The following is a 21,933-nucleotide window of genomic DNA, read 5'->3' as shown; positions in this document are numbered from 1 at the left end:
ATGAAATATCATATTTGGAGTGCTTCAAAACCAAGCCCCATCATTAATTTAAACTTGACTTGCTGACTCTGTAGCTTGTGCTTAGATGCCTTGTCATTGGCTGAATTCCTGTGAACGTTTCTATTGTAAGAGACCAATTTACATGCCCAATTTTTTTTCAGTTCTGTTGTAGCCTTGTTGTAGTTTGAATTATAGTCAGCTTTCCAGTAAACTGGAAAATTGTTATTTTATGTTCCACATAAATATAGCCTACTGTTATGACAAAATTTAAAAGTAATTATAAAAATGGTCAAAATGTTATCAAAAAACAGCACTAAAAACTGGATATTAAAAATAATGCCCTGTTACGAGCATCGCCACACATGAAGCTTCCTTTAAGTCCAGTCCAAATGGGTGAAAGATGCACACAGTTCAATCCTGTGCTAAGCCAGCAGAAAATTTCACCAAGCTTAATTTAAATATATTTAAATAAGATTTTACTCAATTTAAGTGAAACATCTAAAATGCCAACCTGAAGATTGCACATCGGCATAAAAGTAGTATAATGGATCTCTGCCTGATATTACAGCCAGAATCACCTGTTCTGCTCTAGTGCCACCAGCTATTGCAATATGCTCCCATAATGCCAGCTCCTATTCTGTTTTTGACTAATAGCTATTCCTTTTCCCAGGTGATGTCAGCTATTAGAAGGTCATAGAATTACATAGAATGTTCAGCCCAGAAACAGACTATTTGGCCCAATAGGTCCATGCCGGTATTTATGCTCCATACGAGCCTCCTCCCTCCCTGCTTCATCAAACCCAATCAGCATATTGGGTCAATAATTCCCTTCTCCCTCATGTGTTTATCTAGCCTCCCCTTCAATGCATCTATGCTAGTCCCCTCAACTACTCCTTGTGGTAGTGAGTTACACATTCTAACCACTCTCTGGGTAAGAAGTTTCTCCTGAATTCCCTATTGGATTTATTAGTGACTATCTTATATTTATGGCCCCTAGTTCTGGTATCCCCTGCAAGTGGAAACATCTTCTCTACGCCTACCCTATCAAACCCTTTCATTATTTTAAAGACTTTATCAGTTCTCCTCTCAGCCTTCTCTTTTCTAGAGAAAAGAGCCCCAGCCTGTTTAGTCTTTCCTGATAAGTATATCCTCTCAGTTCTCGTATCATCCTAGTAAATCTTTTTTGCACCTTCTCCAGTGCCTCCATATCCTTTTTATAACATGGAGACCAGAACTGTTCACAGTACTCCAAGCTTCTACACAAGTTTAACATAACTTCTCTGCTTTTCAATTCTATCCCTCTAGAAATAAACCCCAGTGCTTGGTTTGCTTTTTTTATGGCCTTATTAATCTGTGTTGCTATTTTAAGCGATTTATGTATCTGTACCCCCAGATCCTTCTGCTTCTTTACCCCATTTAGACTATTATCCAAGCAATATGTGGCCCTCTCATTCTTCCTACCAAAATGTAATACCTCACAATTATCTATATTGAAATTCATTTGACAATTACATGCCCATTCTGCAAGTTTATTAACATCTTCCTGTATGTTGTCACAGTCCTCCTCAGTATTAACTATACCCCTCAACTTGGTGTTGTCTGCAAATTTTGAAATTGTACTTCTGATTCCCGAGTTCAAATCATTTATGTAAACGGTGAAGAATAGTGGTCCCAGCACCAATCCCTGTGGAACATCACTTCCCACCTTCTGCCAGTCTGAATAACTACCTTTAACCCCTACTCTCTGTTTCCTGTTTTGTAGCCAGCTTGCTATCCATTCTGTTACCTGTCCCCTGACTCCACATCCACTGACCTTAGTCATGAGTCTACAATGCGGTACCTTATCGAACGTCTTTGAAAATCCAAACATATTACATCTACTACATTACCCTTGTCTACCCTTTCTATTACTTCTTCAAAGAATTCAACAAGGTTGGTCAAGTATGACCTTCCCTTTTGAAATCCGTGCTGACTATTCTTTAGTATCTTTTTGGTTTGTAGATGTTTTTCTATTACATCTTTGAGTAAGGATTCCATTATCTTTCCTACCACCAACATTAAGCTAATTGGTCTCTAGTTCCCTGGACTTGTTCTATCTCCCTTTCTAAATATAGGAATAACATTAGCTGTCCTCCAGTCCTCTGGCACCATTCCCTTTTCTAATGAACTTTTATATATATATCTAATAATGTCTCTGCTATCTCTTCCCTAACTTCTTTTAATATGCGTGGATGCAATCCATCCAGACCAGGGGTTTTATCCTCTCTATGTTTGATTAGTTCATCAATTATCTCTCCCCTTTCTATCTTAAATATCTTTATAGATCTCTTCCAATGTCATGCGCACCATGTTAGTCTCCCTGATAAATACTGAGGCAAAGTAATTATTGAATATTTCTACCATTTCGCTGTCATTACCTGTGAGTTTATCTTGTGCATCCTTTAGTGGCCCTATCCTGATTTTTCTTTTACTATTTATATGCCTTTTATATTCTTTGATAATTTAATTTTGTAGTTTCTCTTTGCCTTCCTAATAGTTTTTTTTAATAAACTTCTTTCCTAACATTTTCATATTCCATTTTGACATTGTTTCCTTTGTTGTTTATGTACTTAGTGAATGCCTTTCTCTTTAGTTTCAATTTTGCCCTTATTTCTGTTTTCATCCATGGTGTATTATTACTGGCTAGTTTCTTCTTGGTTTTTAGTGGGATAAATTTCTCCTGGACTTTATTGATCACCGTTTCCCACTGCTGTTCTATTTCTTTGTTTATCAGTGCATTTTTTCAGTTTATTTTCCCCAGTTCCATTCTCATCCCCTGAAAATCAGCTTTTTTCCCAATTTATTACTTTGGCCTTTGTCTTACTTATATCCTTCTCAATCTTTATCTTAAACCTTGTGATCGCTATTGCCTAGATGTTCCCTGATGCTTACTTCTCTTATCTGTTCTAGTTCATTTCCCATTACTAAATCCAGCAGTGCTTCCTGTCTTGTTGGGCTTTTTACATACTGGGTAAGAAAGGAGTCCTGCACACATTGTAAAATTTCCATTCCCTGTACCCCATTACCTACCTCTTCTTGCCAGTTTATTTGGGGATAGTTAAAATCTCCCATGATTATTATTCTATGTCCTTTATTCATTTCACATATTTGCTTACATATTTCTTCCTCCATCTCCTTTCCACTATTAGGTAATCTGTAGTATACCCTTATTAGTGTGATCGATCCCTTATCTTTTATTCCAATCCATATGGATTCTGTTTCTTTCCTTCTGTTAGTTATGTCCCCTTTTTTTACTGCCATTATGTTATCTCTAATTAGTACAGCTACTCCACCCCTCTTCTTCATTCCCTATCCTTTCTGATTATCGTGTGGCCTGCAATATTTAGTTGCCAGTCCTGTTCTTCATGTAGCCATGTTTCAGTTATTCCTAATACATCTCATTCCTGGCTATGGATTATTGCCTCCGGTTCCCCCATTTTATTTTGGATGCTGTGTACATTGCTGTACAGGCAGTTTAATTAATCTTTAATAGCTGTTCCTTTTATTTTATTTTTTAACAGTCCTTTCATACTTCTGCTTTATAACTGTATTTGTTTTTTGATTGTTTGTTATCTTTATTCCTTACCCTGATCTGACCTTTACACTCGTCTCCTGTTTCTTTTATCTTTAAGCTTTTGTTATTGCTACCAGATCCTTGCCCCCATCTTGTTAGTTTAAAGCCTTATCCACCACCCTATTTATCCTTTCCGCTCGGACTCTGGTCCCATTCCAGTTCAGGTGGAACCCATCCCAGTGGTACAGCTCCTTCCTGTCCCATTTCTGGTGCCAGTGTCCCATGAAATGGAACCCCTCCCTCCCACACCACTCTTCCAGCCACGCATTCATCTTTCTGAGCTGCCTATCCCTATGCCAATTAATACCTGGCATGGGTAGTAATCCTGAGATTACCACCAGTGAGGTCCTGCTTTTTAATTTAGCTCCTAGCTTCTGATATTCCCTTAGCTGGACCTCCTCCTTGTTCTTCCTTATGTCATTGGGGCTGACATGGACCACGACAACTGGATCCATCCTCTCCCTTTCCAAGTTCCTCTCCAGTTGCTCCGAGATATCCTTTACCTTTGCACCAGGTAGGCAACACACCCTTCTGGACTCTCGGTCGGGACTGCAGAGGACGCTATCTATCCCCGATTATAGAATCCCCTATGATTATAACCGTTTGATTCTAATACTTCCCCCCACCACCCCCCCCCATCCCCTTGGACTGCCCCATGCTCCATGGTGCCATGGTTAGCATTCTGGGCCTCCTCCTTGCAGCCTTCATCCTTATCCTCACAGGTATCAAGTACCTCGTACCTGTTGGATAAGAGCAGTGTACTTTATGTGTCGGAGTGTCTCTAACTCACACTCCAGCTCAAAGACTCTGAGCTGGAGTGTCTCAAGCCAGAGACATTATCTGCAGATGTGGCAATCTGGGACAGTCTCACTGTCCACAAACTCCCACATATTACAATCCGGACACACAGCCTGTACTGCCATCTCTAGTTTTATTTATTTAATCAGTAGTTTATTTCTAGGACTAATAGAATCACTTGAGATCTAGATTATATTTAGTAAATGGATTTAGCTTCTCTGCAGTGCTTTGCCGAGATTACTTTTGGCCTTAATCGCTTTCTTTTTCTGTTACGCTGCCATTTCAATGCTTGAAGCAGTGGATCTTGAATCCTGAGTATGTCAACTGGCTAATTAAGGTGCTTCATTAGTTTTATTATTGACAGTTGCTTTGTTCTTTCTTTGTTCTGTTTGTAACTTTACCTGTGCAGCTGATTGAGAATCTTGCAAAGATATCTGTAGTCAAATTTCTTCTCTGTAGTATTTGTCATTGGCCAAGTTTCAGTGCTGTGTAGTAGGGCAGATAAGACATTGTGATTTTATAGTCTGATCTTTGTTTTCAGGGATAGTTTAGTATTTCTGTATATGTTCTCCAGTTTGCTAAAAACACTAAATTATTTGTAAATTCCAGCAGATCACTCTTTTCCAGAAGTAGCAATGCTTCATATTATGGGGCTGAAAATCCAGTGGCAATTCTGGGTAAGCGGCAGGTGCAGGAGGGCTGACTGAGACAAGATTTCTGGCAGGTACTGAGGACACCAGGTCTCTGCTCCATATTGTGCTTGAACTCAGTTAATATAAGGACCTGGGTGGGTGGTTAATTTATGTTGTGATGTTACTATGAAACTAAATTTGATTCCCAAAGAGTTAACTCCCAGAAACCTTTAGATAAGGGTATCAAGGGATATTGAACAAAGGATAAATGGAGTTGAGGTACAGATCGGCCATAATCTAATTGAATGGTGGAACAGGCTCGAGCAGCTGAATGGCCTACTTCTGTTCCTAAACACACAAGTTATTCCAGGATGCTGATTAGGTCCATCAGCTGAGGTACCAGACAAAGTAGCTAACAGGATTCTGTATACTCAGAACCATATCAGTTTGAGATAAAAGGGGTGTCATTAGCATTGTCCAGAGAGGTTCACACCTATAATATTGGATTGGTTTCATTCATTTAGCACAGCAGAAGGCCTAGCTAAACATGCAATGCATTTGCCATGAGTCTCCCACCAAGAGGGGTGGGGCGTCCTGTTTTAGGATGGTAGCTGTGATTGGCAAACCAAACCTCAATGCAGCAAGTTTGAGAGGGGGCAAAGGTTACCTTTTTTGAATTTGGAACAGTTAGAGATAGAAATAGAGACTTTACTTTCTAAGTTAGTGTCAATCAGCCTAGCAACGCTGACTTGTAACGGAGCTAGCCCCATATCAAAAAGCCAATGTTTCTCATGTTTTGTTTTTCATGTTATGTGGATTGGAAGGTAGAAAACAAAACCCCGCTATTCAAGAAAGGAGGGAGAGAGAAAACAGGGACCTATAAGCCAGTTAGCTTGACATCAGTAGTAGGGAAAATGCTAGAATCTATTAATAAGGATGGAGTAACAGGGCACTTAGAAAAACATAATATGACTAGGCAGAGTCAACACAATTTTAAAAAAGGGAAATCGTGTTTAACCAATCTATTAGAGTTTTTTGAGGGTGCAACTCGCAGGGTAGATAAGGGGGAACCAGTGGATGAAGTATATTTGGATTTTCAAAAGGTATACAATAAGATGCCATGTAAGTGGTTGTTAGACAAGATTATGGCTCATGGGATTGGGGGTAATATATTAGCATGGATTGAGGATTGGTTAATGGACAGAAACAGAGAGTAGGAATAAACAGGTGATTTTAGGGTTGGCAGGTTATAACTAGTGGGGTGTGGCAAGTATCAGTGCTTGGGCCTCAGCCGCTTACAATCGATATCAATGACTTGGATGAGGAGACAGAGTGCAATGTATCCAAGTTTGCTGATAATACAAAGTTAGGTGGGAAAGTAAGCTGTGAGGAGGACGCAAAGAATCTGCAAAGGGACATAGACAGTGGGCGAGAAGGTGGTAGATGGAATATAATGTAAGGAAATGTGAAATTATTCTCTTTGGTAGGCAGAATAGAAAAGCAGAATATTTTTTAAAAGGTGAGAGACTAAGAAATGTTGGTAAACGAGGGATTTGGGTGTCCTTGTACACAAATCACAGAAAGTTAACATGCAGGTACAGCAAGCAATTAGGAAGGTAAATGGAATGCTAGCCTTTATTGCATGAGGGTTGGAGTATAAGAGTAAGAAAGTCTTGCTGCAATTATATAGGGCTCTGGTGAGACCACACCTGGAGTACTGTGTACAGTTTTGGTCTCCTTATCTAAGGAAGGATACACTTGCCTTGGAGTGGGTGCAACAAAGGTTCACTAGATTGATACTTGGGATGAAAGGGTTGTCCTATGAGAGATTGGGTAGAATGGGCCTATATTCTCTGAAGTTTAGAAGAATGAGAGGTGATCTTTTTGAAAGATATAAGATTCTTAGAGGGCTTGACAGGGTAGATGCTGAGAGGCTGTTTCCCCTAGTTGGAGAGTCTAGAACTAGGGGTCATAGTCTCAAGATAAGGGGTCGGCCATTTCGGACAGAGATGAGGAAAAATTTCTTCACTCAGAGGATTGTGAATCTTTGGTATTCCCTACCCCAGAGGGCTGTGGATGCTCAGTCGTTGATTATATTCAAGATTAAGATTGATAGATTTTTGGATATTAAGGGAATCAAGGTATAGGGCAAAAAAGTGGAGATGAGGTAGAAGATCAGCCATGATTTTATTGAATGGCGGAGCAGGTTCAAGGGGCCATATGGCCTACTCCTGCTCCTATTTCCCACGTTCTTATGAAGAGCAATAGACAACAGGTAAATTTCACTGTGAAAACTGTGTTCTGTTCATTCATGTAGTCTGTTTTTCTTTGCATTTCTTCCTGTGTTACTGCCAATACTGCAATGGAGGCACAGGGTACAACCAAGATTGTGAACAGTAGCACAGAAGGCAATTTAAATCAAACGTAGTGGTTAAGTGTTATCAACCTTGGGTTTTAAAAGTCTGCAGATTGTAGGAGGAAGGTTAGACTAAGATAGGCAAAAAGTTCTGCAAATTTGCGGTCCTATGCTACAGTATGTCAGAGTAGGAGGCAGTGCAATAAATCTTGATATCAACAGCAGGAATGAAAAGACTGTATATAGTGTCTCTCAGGAGCATGCCAAAGTGTTTCACATGAATTTCACTGAAGTGTTGTTCACTGTTGTTATGCAGGCAAATGTGGCAGTCATTTTGTGCACAGCAATAACATGAATAATCAATTTATTTATCTCTTGGTGATGGTGGTTGAGAGAGGAGTGTTGGCCAGGGTATCTTGTGATGCATGTTGAGACTGCAGGGAGGAGGAAGAGCATGTAGGATGGCTTATTTGGAGCTTAGGAGGAATAAGGGTTCAAAGGAGAGATAACAAAATGAAGACCAGGAAACTTATGAGGAAGAAAAAGAAGCTAGGAATAATTGAAGGATCACATATCAGTTGATTCCTTATGTCTTGTCCAAGAGTCTGAGACATCCTATAAATTATAATTAATGATTAGATAAACCTATACTTTGCCATTAAAAGGATTTATTTTCATTCACAATTTTTCCCACCCAAAACAACAAGCACAGTACTGCATCACAAGAAATGGAATCAGTACAGAAGATGAATTTTTACCATAACTACAAGTTATGCAGAGTATAAATGTTCCAACATTTGTATTGGGTATATAAGCTACACCTGTATTGGTGTGCCGCCAGGAAAACTTAATTGTAACATATTTATTGAATCATAGGCCTAGTTTGTGCCTTTTCATCCTTGTTAAATATCTAATTTACCATCAATTTATAAATGAATCAAATGAGATAGTTCTCTCTTTGATGCTATAATCAATTGTCATCGTAATAAAAGAAATTTTAACTGCATGTAGTACAAATATATCAGAAATGACAGAGGTTCAATAATCACAGGAGAAAGCCATAATAATCTCCCTGGGATCAAAGATGATATCAGCAGCAACTAACCACCCAAATCCTAGCAGGTATGAACAGGATCACCCTCAGTAAATAGGATAAATTTTCAGCGCAGTGCGCATCAATAGACCTTAATGTATAAAACAAACAGCGTGATAAAATGTAATAAAGTTACACAATGGTTCCAAAATATGAACACAGTGGCTGAAATATAAGGCTTCAGCGTTCAGAATCTGGACATTTGGCAAGGCATAATAGGGGTGAAATTAGTCTTCTCCAGTATTGTGAAATAGCCGCTAGCAAATTGGCAGTCCGCTTTACACCACGCCCAAATCTCTTTTCAATTGATTTCATAAATCGGGCTGCTGATTTGCTATTGCCCGTTTCACACTATTGGAGAAGATCAATTTCACCCTGAATACATATTGAGGATACAAACATTGAGTTCTCCAGATAGTCTGAATAGTCTCTATTTGAATTTCACCCAGAGCTCTTAAGTGCTGACTGAATGTGATAAAGGACAGTTTATTTTCTTAAAATGAAGAAGTAGAAAGCAACATCAGGGAAGTATACAAGATGTAACTGTTAAACTATTCAAATTACAAGCAGAAGCAAGAATGAAACTCAAAGAAATGTAATAAATGTTTCTATATACTTCTCTTCTACTTGTTGGCACCTGTTCTTGATTGCAATTAATTGATACTTCGAATTGGTTGAACTCATTTCTGGCTCACTAGCCTTCAAACTAACCAACTACTTAAAGTTCATTGGATAGATATAATGGGCCCCCCAAGACTTCTGACTCACTTTTCTTGGAAACTGTTGGTCTGTTGGGATTGTATTATACAGGAGCTTTGTGCAATTGAGAAAAAAAGGGGAGGACCATTAAATCCCTTTCTTCCATTATCTGCCAAATCAGGAAGGATCTAAAACCACCTGCCACTGAAATATTCTGTTAATTCCCTTTCCCCCTCCAATTAGTACCTAATCTGATTTGATGGTTTAAAAATTATTAATATTAGAGGTTCCTGTGCAACAATTGATGAACTTCTCCCAGTCTGGACACTCGGGCTGAACTTTCAACTTCAACGGCAGCATAAAATGGGTGGTAGTGGATCGGCGGCCCGTTACACACCTTGCCCGATTTTTCTTTCCATTGAATTGCCTCCCTAATCCTCTCCACTTTTCAGGCACTCCTTAAAACCCACCTCTTTGACCAAGCTTTTCGTCATCCCTCCTAATATCGCTTGCTTTGACTTGGCATCTATTTTTGGCTGATTATACCTCTGTGAAGCAAATTGGCACATGTTTCTATGTTAAAAGGTGCTATATAAATGTACATTTTTGTTGTTGTTCATTAATATATTAGTGTTTGTTTCAGCATCACAGCCAGTCATTTCTCTGGTTCAGCCCACTTATGGTCAACAGAACAAGCCAGCTGTCATTTTCTCCTACTTTCATGGTAGTTGTTGAGTAATTGGCTGGTATCTGTGAATGCTGCTCTAGCTACAAAAATAGATGTAATTATTTAACACTATTAATTCAATCCTTAATAGTTTTGTTGGCAGAGGATTTGGAGACTCATTGGTGTTACATATGCGTTTTATTCCTGGTAGTCTAGTGGGCAAAGAGATTTGTAGCTTTGTGGTGTGTATGCATCTGTCCATTCTCAAGTAGTCTACTAAATAGAGTAAATATTGTGGCTTCAAAGTGGTGATATCCTTTGATTGATTGAAGAGCATTTTTATGTTTCATGGAGAGACAATTACGTAGCCTTGTGGCGATGGTACACCCTTCTGAACCCAGGTAGTCTAATGGGAAAAGAGGTTTGTGACATTGTGGTAGGGTTGTTTCATAGAATCATTGAATGATACAGTACAGAAGGAGGCCATTTGCCCCATAGTGCCTGTGCTGGCTGTTTTAAAGAGCTATCCAATTAGTCCCACTCCCCTGACCTTTCTCTCTCCATAGCCCTGCAAATATTTCCCCTTCAAATATTTATTAAATTTCCTTTTGAAAGTTATTATTGAATCTGCTTCCACCTCCCTTTCAGGCAATGCATTCCAGATCATAACAACTCATTGCGTAAAAGAATTTCTGTTTAATCGATAGGTTTCGAACGGAAAAAGGAATATGAACAGACTTAAGCCCCAATCTTAATTCAGGGCGGTAATCGGGGGTGCATAGCCAAAGCAAGCAGCGATCCAACCGGCCCCCCTCAGAGTGTGAGATCCGAGAGATTTTAACTCCCGGGCTTCAGTTACATTTCCTGACATCAACTCCTGCCGGAAGCTAGAAGCGATGATGTGGAGGCCAGTGGGAAATTGAGTGGCTGCAGATCGTCGCTGGGGACTGAAAGAAATGATCCCTAACAAGATAAATCAGGCAGGAGGGGTGTCTGGGATGATTGTGTCTGGAAGTGGAGGGGGAAGCCTAAGGCAGAGGAGGCCTAAGGAGTCTTGGTTAGGCCAAGAGGAGCACTCCTACCCCACAAGGAATCTTTCAAAAATTTAAAAATTCATTACATATCTGGGTTCTCTTCTGGCCCCATGCTGCTTACTGCCATCTATTGCTGGCAGCTTGGAGAATGTGTGTGATTCACGCATCTCTGAGTTAAAATTACATTAGTCAGAATGACCTCATCGGACCCCGATATTTCAATATTTATGAGGCCCCCAGCAGCGTGCGGTGGGCGGCCTCTGCACACCGAAAAGCCAGGAGTTAAAATGGTGGTGGGAGCGGAATGCCGCAGCAATGCAGAGGCTTCTGCCTGGCCGCCATTTTAAAACCCCATCTGCACCATTCCCACCGGGCGGGCTGGGTGAAAATCGAGGCTTTATGGGAGTGATGTGCTTACATGAGCTATACTGCATGCCACAAAGTGTTGCCTGTTAATTTTTTTTAAATCACACTTACTGCTTGCCCATGGCAAACCTTCACACAGACTGATAGTTGTTTCATTGCACCTCATGTATGCCCACACCTCAGTAGGGCACACCTTTGTGATAGTGTACAATTGAAAGCTTTGTTACACATACATCTTCCAAGTCATCGTAACATAACCTAGATGCATGATGCATAGGAACTTACTGACACCCAACTTGGCCTGTCTGTCACCGTGAGTTTGCTCCTTCAAGTTCCAGCATCTCACGTCCATTTTCCTGTTTTGTAGAACAAGATAGCACACTGAGGGCACAACCCTGATCCAGGGAAAAATCTCCTTGGTGAAGCACAGGTGGCGAAGGCACATCTCCTCTGACAGATCCAAGAAACTCTGGTGGGGTCTGGGTCCCAGTGGGTAAAAAAGATAAAAATGGAGAGAAAAAGATTAACAGAGAAGCACTCATAATTTACCACATGGTCGTGATAAGAAGTTGAGATCCATATTGCTTCAGACCACACAATTTTTGAGTCAGAAAGAATGGGTTCAAACTCCAATCCAAAAATTGAGCACATAGCTAATCACAGTGCTAAATGGGATAGATTCAGAACAGATCTAGTAGCTCAAAACTGGGCATCCATGAGGCGCTGTGGGTCATCAGCAGCAGAAGAATTGTATTCCAGCACAATTTGTAACTTCATGGTCCGGCATATTCCTCACTCTACCATTACTAATAAGCCAGGGGATCAACCCTGGTTCAATGAGGAGTGTAGAAGAGCATGCCAGGAGCAGCACCAGGTGTACCTAAAATGAGGTGCCAAACTGGTGAAGCTACAACTCAGGACTACATGCATGCTAAACAGTGGAAGCAACATGCTATAGACAGAGCTAAGCGATTCCGCAAACAACGGATCAGATCAAAGCTCTGCAGTCCTGCCACATCCAGTCGTGAATGGTGGTGGACAATGAAACAACTAACGGGAGGAGGAAGCTCTGTAAACATCCCCATCCTCAATGATGGCGGAGTCCAGCACGTGAGTGCAAAAGACAAGGCTGAAGCGTTTGCAACCATCTTCAGCCAGAAGTGCTGAGTGGATGATCCATCTCGGCCTCCTCCCGATATCCCCACCATCACAGAAGCCAGTCTTCGGCCAATTCGATTCACTCCACATGATATCAAGAAACGGCTGAGTGCACTGGATACACCAAAGGCTATGGGGCCCGACAACATCACAGCTGTAGTGTTGAAAACTTGTGCTCCAGAACTAGCTGCGCCTCAAGCCAAGCTGTTCCAGTACAGCTACAACACTGGCATCTACCCGACAATGTGGAAAATTACCCAGGTATGTTCTGTCCACAAAAAGCAGGACAAATCCAATCTGGCCAATTACCGCCCCATCAGTCTACTCTCAATCATCAGCAAAGTGATGGAAGGTGTCGTCGACAGTGCTATCAAGCGGCACTTACTCACCAATAACCTGCTTACCGATGCTCAGTTTGGGTTCCGCCAGGACCACTCGGCTCCAGACCTCATTACAGCGTTGGTCCAAACATGGACAAAAGAGCTGAATTCCAGAGGTGAGGTGAGAGAGTGACTGCCCTTGACATCAAGGCAGCATTTGACCGAGTGTGGCACCAAGAAGCCGTAGTAAAATTGAAGTCAATTGGAATCAGGGGGAAAACTCTCCAGTGGCTGGAGTCATACGTAGCACAAAGGAAGATGGTAGTGGTTGTTGGAGGCCAGTCATCTCAGCCCCAGGGCATTGCTGCAGGAGTTCCTCAGGGCAGTGTCCTAGGCTCAAACATCTTCAGCTGCTTCATCAATGACCTTCCCTCCATCACAAGGTCAGAAATGGGGATGTTCTCTGATGATTGCAGTGTTCAGTTCCATTCGCAAGATAATGAAGTAGTCTGTGCCCGCAAGCAGCAAGACCTGGACAACATCCAGGCTTGGGCTGATAAGTGGCAAGTGACATTCGCATCAGACAAGTGTCAGGCAATGACCATCTCCAACAAGAGAGAGTCTAACCACCTCCCCTTGACATTCAACAGCATTACCATCGCCGAATCCCCCACCATCAACATCCTGGGGGTCACCATTGACCAGAAACTTAACTGGACCAGCCTTATAAATACTGTGGCTAGAAGAGCAGGTCAGAGGCTGGGTATTCTGCGGCGAGTGACTCACCTCCTGACTCCCCAAAGCCTTTCCACCATCTACAAGGCACAAGTCAGGAGTGTGATCGAATACTCTCCACTTGCTTGGATGAGTGCAGCTCCAACAACATTCAAGAAGCTCGAAACCATCGAGGACAAAGCAGCCCGCTTGATTGGCACCTCATCGACCACTCTAAACATTCACTTCCTTCACCACCGGCGCACAGTGGCTGCAGTGTGTACCATCCACAGGATGCACTGCAGCAACTCGCCAAGGCTTCTTCGACAGCACCTCCCAAACCTGTGACCTCCACCACCTAGAAGGACAAGAGCAGCAGGCACATGGGAAGAACACCACCTGCACGTTCCCCTCCAAGTCACACACCATCCCGACTTGGAAATATATCGCCGTTCCTTCATCGTCGCTGGGTCAAAATCCTGGAACTCCCTTCCTAACAGCACTGCGGGAGAACCGTCACCACACGGACTGCAGCGGTTCAAGAAGGCGGCTCACCCCCACCTTCTCAAGGGCAATTAGGGATGGGCAATAAATGCCGGCCTTGCCAGCGACGCCCACATCCCATGAACGAATAAAAAAAAACTTCAGCACAATACTGACGGAATGCTGCATTGTTAGATGTGCCGTATTTTGGATGAGATAGTAAATCAGGGCCCATCTGCCTGTTCAGATATATTGGTCATGTATATATGGCGGCCAGGCAGAAGCCTCTGCATTGCTGCGGCATTCCACGCCAACCACCGCTATTTGCTGTTTGTGTGATTTTGGTGTGTGGTAATTGACTGCTGCATTTGTCTGCATAACAATAATGATTGTACTTCAAAAATAATTGTTTGGATATGAAATGCTTTTGGATGTCCTCGGGATGGAGGGGATCGCGGAAGGTGGTGGTACCGATCGGGGTGGGGGGCAGGGAAGGGTTGTTGAGGCCGTGATCGTAGGGAGTCGAGGTTGTGATCGGGGGCGGGGGGTGTTTGTGGGTGGAGAGCGGTAGCCGGCAGTGGCCCACATGGCACCGGCTGTGTCCAGGGCAACCAATATAGCATAGGGGGCCTCAAACAGGCATTAGGCCCTTTCTTTCATATGTAAAGAGCCTAATGCCTGTTTCAGGCACGGTCCCTGGACACCTATTATTTTGCCTGTACCAATATGGCATGATGTGGAGATGCCGGTGATGGACTGGGGTGGACAAATGTAAGGAGTCTTACAACACCAGGTTATAGCTTTATTTGAAATCACAAGCTTTCGGAGCTTTCCTCCTTCGTCAGGTGAGTGCAGGGTTCCATAAAGGCACAGCATATATAGTCGGAGAACAATGCCTGGTGATTACAGATAATCTTTCCAACTGCCCGTTATCACACCTCGGCAGAGAGATAGTCACAGCAATCAAAGGAGTGGATGGTGTTCAGACAGAGAAACATTACATCCCAGACTACTGAATACACAAGCGGTCAGAACACAAAGACAGAGAGAGAGAGAGAGAATGAGCAACACCCGAAAGGCAGAGAGAGAGAGAGAGAGAGAGAATGACCAGTTGTATTAAAAACAGATAACTTTTCTTTCGCTGGTGGGATTACATGTAACGTGACATGAACCCTAGATCCCGGCTGAGGCCATCCTCATGGGTGCGGAAGTTGGCTATCAATTTCTGCTCCACGATTTTGCATTGTCGTGTGTCTCGAAGGCCGCCTTGGAGAACGCTTACCTGAAGATCGGAGGCTGAATGTCCTTGACTGCTGAAGTGTTCCCCGACTGGGAGAGAACCCTCCTGTCTGGTGATTGTTGTGCGGTGTCCGTTCATCCGTTGTCGCAGTGTTTGCATGGTCTCCCAGTCGGGGAACACTTCAGCAGTCAAGGACATTCAGCCTCCAATCTTCGGGTAAGCTTCTCCAAGACGGCCTTCGAGACACACGACAATGCAAAATCGTCGAGCAGAAATTGATAGCCAAGTTCCGCACCCATGAGGACGGCCTCAACCGGGATCTTGGGTTCATGTCACGCTACATGTAAACCCACCAGCGAAAAAAAAAGTTATCTGTTTTTAATACAACTGGTCATTTTCTCTCTCTCTCTCTCTCTCTCTCTGTCTTTGTGATCTGACCGCTTGTGTATTCAGTAGTCTGGGTTGTAATGTTTCTCTGTCTGAACACCATCCACTCCTTTGATTGCTGTGACTATCTCTCTGCCGAGGTGTGATAACGGGCAGTTGGAAGGATTATCTGTAATCACCAGGCATTGTTCTCTGACTATATATGCTGTGCCTTTATGGAACCCTGCACTCACCTGACGAAGGAGGAAAGCACCGAAAGCTTGTGATTTCAAATAAAGCTGTTGGACTATAACCTGGTGTTGTAAGACTCCAATATGGCAGGCAGTGCACTTCCAGCTTGTAATGAGTGTGAGCTTCCTGCCCGCCATACTGGAGGCCTAGGCACCCATTTAGTACCCTAAAAGCAGGTGCGGCACCATCGAATTTCTAGGCCAATGTGTGGAAAGTAGGATAGGCAAGCCTGAAGGAGAAGGGCTTGCACTGCTTTTGCAATTCCTTAAATCACTAGCCATTGTTGAAATCTCTTGTATTCCCAGTCTCATAGCCCTGTAGGACCAAATGAATGGGAAAAGGAAAAAGGCAAGGCAACATATGGGCCCAAGGCATAAAACTATGATAGAAACTAAGAATGATACACACCCTTAACCTGGTCTGGAATGTGCTGAGGAAAAGCATTGTATCCTATCTGATTTGAAATGTCCAATTTCAACAGCTTTTATGAGAACCCAGTCTCTGTGGTCTATTTCATAGAAATGTTTTTGGAGCAGAAGCAAGCTACCTATTTTGACTCAGCCCCTGTTAGATTGGAAATTAGCTCTGCAACGTGGGTGGCTTTATCCAAGTCAGAGATTAAACAGCCAATGAGGTCAACTTAATGTTAAGCCGTACTAAGATTTATTTTTTACCAAAAGAGCTAAAGAACCACAGAGGAAAATAATTAAAACTTTGCAAAACAAATAGAAGTATTTGAGGAATAAACAACAAGGAGTAGCAAGCAGTCATTCTGCTGTTAGTTCTTGTGACAGGTCCATGAATCTATCCATTGTCCTAAGAAAATCTTTTTATTTTTTTCCCCTCCATTTTCCTTTCTTTGCAACTTTAAAGATAGTTAACACTCAAAGTTGGAATTCATTTTATTCTGATAGGTTCATTATGATTTCCCTTAGCATAAGAGAAACAACTGTTTCTGGATAGAATTAAAAACTTTTTTAAGATGGTCTTTTTGAAGAGCTTGACCTATATAAAATTTTAATAATGTATGGCATATTTAAAAGACTACCAGCATAAAAGAGCTATTCATCATATTAGGCATACAGCTGTAATCAAAACTGACTAATATAATTATACCTGTAAATGTATCTCTGTATTGGTAAAAGACAAAAATTACTTCCTGGACCTTTAATTTAACTCTTGCATTGCACAATTCTGTACTAAAATTGTAAGGTTAAAACCAGTATAGGTTTCTTTATCTGCTGCAGGCACTGAAAGGACTAGCGAAGCCAAGGGAAAAATGTGTTTCTATGAATACTTGGGGAAAATAACTCATCACACTATTAGCAACAACACACCTGGAATTGAAAATAGTGCAGCTTCTTATCTTCCTCAGTCAATGATCCTCCTTAAATCTAAAGGCTTTTGAAACTACTTCTTGATTTACACTATGGGCCTTGATCTTCTCAATTTACCGTGTATTCATATTACAACTGTAACGTCATTGCAAAAGATGCTTTGCACTAGTCTCATTCTGCTTTGCTTTGGAGTCAGTTTAAGCCTTGGCGTCCAATTTATGCTCCAAGTTTATCACTGGTATGAAATGGTTTTGACTATGCAGTGACGCTAAACTTCTGAGGGAGGATATAAATTTCATCTGCCTGGTAAAAAACGGACGGAACAGGAGTTAAATGAGAGCAGTCTGTTTTTGTCGCATGGCTTTTAAAAAAAAAACGCTGTTGTTTTCCTGGGTGGTTGAGGTACTTGCTGGACTCAGGCAGGCACCTCATAAGTAGATGTAAATTGGAGTCCTATCACTTAGGTGGGACTCCAAAGACATTTTACTGGACTACTGAGCAGACCATTAGGTGTAGATGCCCTGCTCAGTAGAAGCGGAGTTCTCCTCCATGCCCCACAAAGAAAGTCTGGGCCGCAGCTATCCAGGGCTCCTCCCCATCCTCGTTCCAGTACTCTCCCGAACCCTCCCCCACCCCTCCTCGATCATTTATCTGACTGCAGACCCAGCGGCCTCTGGGCTGCCCGATATTCAGCAGCCAGAAGCTGGCGAGCTGCCTCTAGATGCCCGCTTCGGTAGGGCAGCTAGCCAGCTGCATTTAAACGTGGCCTGGCTGTCAAAATGGACTGGGCCTCTTGCTGCACCTCCCGGGCTCTCGGCCTGCATATTTTACTGGCTTTCCATCCAGGAGTTAAAATTCCTCTGGAGTGTGAATGCACCCCTAGAGAAAATTTTAATTAATGTTTTCCATAACTTTAATAATGACGGACCGCATTGTTTGCCCTTGATACATAGTATGTTGATGCTAGAAGTTAAAGTGGAATATTCCACTGGCACAAATTGTACCATTATTCTAAGGGAAATTGAGCACACTGATTCCAGCATTTTGTTCACTCCAAATATTTTCTTCAGCTATTTATTCTAATTAGCATGACATTAAATGGTAGGCTATTACAGCAAATATTCATTTCTGAAAATAAAAATCGGAGTGCTGCATGAGAGAGAAATTGTGTGATGTTTTGAATATTAACAAAAATCGTTTGCCATTTTCTATAATTTTAGATATTGGAATTGTGATACCCAGATTACCATCAGCTATGAAATGTCAGGTTTGATTCTCCCGGGGCCCATAGAAATAAGTGCTATGCAAGGACAGCGCACTGAAAGAGTGCTGTGCCTGATGTCACTCCTTTGCACCCTGATTTCCTCTCAAAGGTAATTTTGATACCATAAGTGTTATGTGGGAAGGCGTTAAGGCCTCCTAGCGGGAATGATGATAAGGACACAGGGAATTGAATTGACAGCTAAAAGAAGCTGGGACATCTTGGGGCCTTGGCAGAGCATGTGGAGGAAACAGGTAAGACTAAAGCTGGGTGAGCCGTTTGGAAGCCTCCAACTTGCAACCAAATATCCCGCAGTGCTTCTGTGAATTGATTGTTACCAGGTAATAATCGTTAGAGTCACAATGCAAAGGAGCAAAATTTTGCACTTGGAGTAGAAAAAAATGACTCCAGCAGCATGGCAGTAAAGAGCACTGGTCACACGAGGGCAGCCTATTTTGATGACAAGGCTATTGAACAGCTGTTATAAGAGGTAGAGCAGAGGAGGCGTGCTCTATTTTCCCTGGAAGGAAGACCATGAAGGTCATAGCACGCAGGTCATGGCAAGATGTGGCCGAGGCCATCAACAGCAACAGCATTGTGCCAGGGACATGGGAGCAGTGCTGAAAAATGTATAATGATTTCACCAGGAGGAGGAAAGTATGAGCCTTTATGCAGATTTAAAAGTGTCTCTGAGGCTTGTGGCAACTACCTAGTATTTCCCACTACTCAGTGTAGTGAGCTAATTAAATAGCATCATGTTAGGACGGTGCCGTCTCCTACACACTAAGGATTGACTCACTAGTCACACTAGATCTGCAACAATCTAATACATGAAACTAAAGCAGCACCACTTTCACAGTGACTGCAACTACTTCTGAATACAAAGGGGGAAAAGGCACTGTGAATGTTGCTCGGGATCATGATGCTGTAGTAGTAAGTCATGGGGAGTCTTAAATGTCACCTTCCCCTACAGAGACATATAACAGAAGGCAGGCCACAGTTATTGGAGGAGGGTCTGCTGTAGTTCAGGAAGTTACCCCCTTTGAGGAAAGGGCAATGGAGCACCAGCAATGCAACTTGAGAGAGGTAGCATGAGATGGTGAAGCGGAGGGAGCTGTCGCCACTGAAGGTGCATTGTTCTCCTTCCTTCCTTCCCTCCTAATTCTGACCAATGTGTCCGAAAATGCCAAATTTCAAGACCTTCCCATGCAGATGACAGTCAAGATGAAGCCCATTAGTACACATTCATTTAACTGTTAATTTGCCTTGATGTTTGTCCCTATTTCTATCTTCACAGGAACGGTATGAAAAGCAGAAACTGGACCTGCAAGAAGCAACTTATTAGGCATCCCATCACAATTCCAAGATTTGGCATGCAGCAGCCCAGCTACATGCGCTCTGGAGGACATAGATCAAGTATGAGGGGAGCACTGAGGTAGAATCACGGAGCAGAGGAACAGGAAGTGCAGGAGTAGAAAAAAGAGGAGGCCTCTTTTTGGAAGAGGAGAGGGTCTCCTCCAGCAGCTGCCCAAGTTGTGGATCCAGATCTCCATAGCCCATGTTTCTAAAGAAAATTGCTTTCAGAGCACAATAGACAATTGTAGTCAATGAATGATGTACCTAGCAGCTTCCTTAACATGGTGACAAGGGTGGAGCAGTCCACATCCCACACACGTGAGGTGCTGATGCATGATATTGAAAGCACGGAGTGAGTGACAGCTCCAGGGCCATCTGACGCTTTGTTGCCAATGTTAGGTTCTCTCATGAATGCACAGACTGTTGCAATACAGGCCCTTGGCTACACTGCAGCAGCCTCCATGGACAAGCTTGCAGAAGATGTTGCTCAGACAAGGAGGGAAATAATGTCCACCATGCACTCTGCCAATCCTGTCATGGGATCTAATAACCTTCAGATCTACAGGCAGAGTGGCAAAGAGGCCAGGAGAAGGTTGAAATAGACCGTGGATGTTGGTGCTCTTTCTCTCTTGAAGGCTCCATCTCCAACGCTATCAGTCTCCCTCCCTCTCCTTGACTGCACAGGCGCTTGAAAGCAGGCTAAGCCATGCTGTCCCAAAACAGTAATTGAGATGCAGGCTGAAACTGGCCCATCTGGTGTGTCGAGTTCACAGAGATTGACAGCCACCTAGGGTCCTGGAGCCTGACAGTGACATACAACTGCCATCATCCTGCCCTGTTCTTTTCTCAGGAGAACCACTTAGACGGAGCACCAGACTAGTTAGCCATGCACAAAAGACAGTTCCTGTTAAAAAGGGGATGGATGCACTGTGGTGGAAAGAATTAGGTTGACAGTTACAATTGGATGTATGTGCAATAAAAGTACTGGCTGCAGATTATGTTTTGTGCCAAGTCCTTTTGATGTTACTGGGAGGTGAGATTTTTATAATAGTCCCTCTCACCATCATTCAACCTATGATGGATGCAAAGTATGTTGTCCAAAGATGTCTTTATTGCAGAGGAAGGTGAAGATGGAGGCATGGAATAAAGAGGTCATTCTGGATGACACTGTCTAAAGCTATGACAGTTGTTTTCACTGTAGGCCAAACTTTTGGGACACAATATCCTTTTTAAGTGCAATATAGAAGCAAAGCAATGATGTTTTCTGTAAAAAGAAAGTTCCTACTCTCAGACTACTTGCTGACTCAGGCCTCACAGCACTCATAAAACTTTTGGTTTTTAGTAGCGCCCTCTTTTTATGTGCAGAGCTTGCATAAGGCAGGAAATCGCATTGCAAGTTGTTCTTATATCACAAACGCAAAACAAAGTATTGGTTTGCATAGCCATGCCTCCTTCAAGGCCCTTTTAGGAGCAGCACAAGAAGTTTGTGGGCAGTGCGATTTGAGTGGCGACGTAATGTTGTGGGTCTCCGCCATATTTCTGATTGACTACAACTCCCATTCAGGTGCTCCTGGGACGTTATACCCAGAAAAATCGCCCCAGTCTTACCATCAGCATTTAAAAAACAATGACACACAAATAAGCAGTGTCGCAAGTGGTACAAACAATATGACAATAACGAGTGACTGCTTTGCCAGCCATTACAGAGAGGTTACAGAGAGAATAAATAAGAGCCTGGAAACAGAAAATAGGAAAAATTAGCAGAATGAAATGTGTGTTCCATATAAATGCAGCAGTTTAACTTACAAAATCACAGAAGAAAATAGAAAGATAAAAACAATGCTATCCTAACTATAGAATTGTTCATGACTCTCAGAATCACGCAATTGCAGTTACTGGAAAATTGCATCAGTAAACTTCACTGCACTTAGGCATCCAACAGCAGGTTATGCATATTACTTGCAGCGAATGGAAAAGGGAGATATGAAGAGATGGGAAGCAAATAGCTAACCTCGACAAAAGTTTTCTTAATAAAAAGTAAAGCAGTAAAACAGTTTCAACTGAGATAGTCATACTTTTGGGAATAGCAATTAGTTTATTATTTAAAAAACACAACTGTTTTCTTTCTATGAACTTCCTGCTTCATTAATGTAGGTGATTATGGAATTCCCACATTATCCACAAAGCT

General features: G+C 42.4%; 1 long non-coding RNA gene across 1 annotated transcript in view; it reads left to right on the top strand.

Moving 5' to 3' along the window:
• Positions 1-21,148, top strand: part of LOC137320480 (uncharacterized) — a 30,462-nt gene extending 9,314 nt beyond the window's left edge. The window contains exon 3 of the long non-coding RNA XR_010962544.1: positions 19,687-21,148. This is a non-coding gene — a long non-coding RNA (uncharacterized lncRNA). The remainder of the gene's footprint in view (positions 1-19,686) is intronic.
• Positions 21,149-21,933: the final 785 nt, after the last annotated feature.

This window comes from Heptranchias perlo, chromosome 4 (genome assembly GCF_035084215.1).
Source record: "Heptranchias perlo isolate sHepPer1 chromosome 4, sHepPer1.hap1, whole genome shotgun sequence".
NCBI classification, from domain to species: domain Eukaryota; kingdom Metazoa; phylum Chordata; class Chondrichthyes; order Hexanchiformes; family Hexanchidae; genus Heptranchias; species Heptranchias perlo.
Note: the sequence above shows the minus strand (reverse complement) of the source record. Positions and strands in the feature narration are given on the sequence as shown.